At 33.4% G+C, this 1,213-nt stretch overlaps 1 long non-coding RNA gene across 1 annotated transcript; it reads left to right on the forward strand.

The window, feature by feature from the left end:
* Positions 1-225: 225 nt before the first annotated feature.
* Positions 226-855, forward strand: LOC139784307 (uncharacterized). The gene is made up of 2 exons (XR_011721535.1): positions 226-408; positions 602-855. It is a non-coding gene; the product is annotated as an uncharacterized lncRNA (long non-coding RNA).
* Positions 856-1,213: the final 358 nt, after the last annotated feature.

Below are 1,213 nucleotides of genomic sequence, written 5' to 3' on the forward strand. Positions count from 1 at the left end.
AACTCGGTGCCGGCCCTGATCTCCAATTCAAGGCGGCGGCACAACACATTAAAAAAACATTTTTTTTAAACGTTAAAATAAACGTTTTTAAACACTAAAAAAATGTCTTTTTAACCCTCAGGGTACGGACTGGGTTAGCGTAACCCGAGCGAATTTTGAAAGTAGCGCCATTTTAAAGGAAGTGAATGGTGGGGGTCCGTACCGGTGGGGGGGGGGGGGCAAATCTTTGAGGTAGCTACTATGTGAGCGCCAAGGGGCAGCGTCAGTCTACGCTTGGTGCTCAAGTTATACGATTTTGAAAATTGAACTCGGGTAGTCTACACCCAGTCCGTACGGAACGTTACAAAATCCGTGTTTAAAAAAAAAAAATTTGTGTTTTTCGAGTATTTGCTGCAGTAGAGTATTCTGGTATGTATAATTTACTATTTTTAATATACTTTTGTGCATTCTAATCTCAAAATGATGCTCTGTAGCATACCAGCATAACGTATCCGTGCATGCATGTTATTTCTCGAAGAGTTGTGCTACTCTTAGCATAACTCTTCGTACGATGCGTCGAATAACGATTTCTAATATTTATTTTTACGATTTATCATAACAGAGTTTTTTTTTGTGAAAATGGCATCGCGTCGGAGAACTCGGAGTGTTGCAGCTCTCGAAAAATTATACAGAGAAACCGAGGATGAGAGTGTAACTGAAAACGTACTTGTACTTGTAAAACTTTTTACAAGTGCCTAAGATGTGACAAGGCTATGTGCAAAGAACATGTAGCGAAAATATGCTGTGAATGCGGAAACACCGTGTAATTCTCTTTTTTTTTAATTTTATACAATAAAAATTTTATTTAATAATCAATTTTTGTTATTTATTTATATTATACTAATCAACAACATCCAAAAGAACTATTTTTACTTTAAGATATTTTTTTTTGCGTTATTACGATAAATCAAGCAAGTAACGTTATATCGCTATCGCAAAAAACGGGTATTTTCATAGTTAAAAAAAAATATACTTTTTGGAATGGATCAAAAAACGAATTCAGCCATTTCAAAGAACAACTTTTTAGCTTTCAAACGCGACTTATAAAATGTCGATATCTTTTTTTTTCATAAAGTTATGCAATTTAAAAAAAAATGAATTTTTATGAAAATTTTTTGAGAATTGTTTAAATTTTCAAATGTATCTTTGTTTAAACAAATAATGTAATAAATCC

The sequence above is a fragment of the Temnothorax nylanderi genome, unplaced genomic scaffold (assembly GCF_030848795.1).
Source record: "Temnothorax nylanderi isolate EJ_2023f unplaced genomic scaffold, tnyl_v1.0 TNYL_tig0609_pilon, whole genome shotgun sequence".
NCBI lineage: Eukaryota > Metazoa > Arthropoda > Insecta > Hymenoptera > Formicidae > Temnothorax > Temnothorax nylanderi.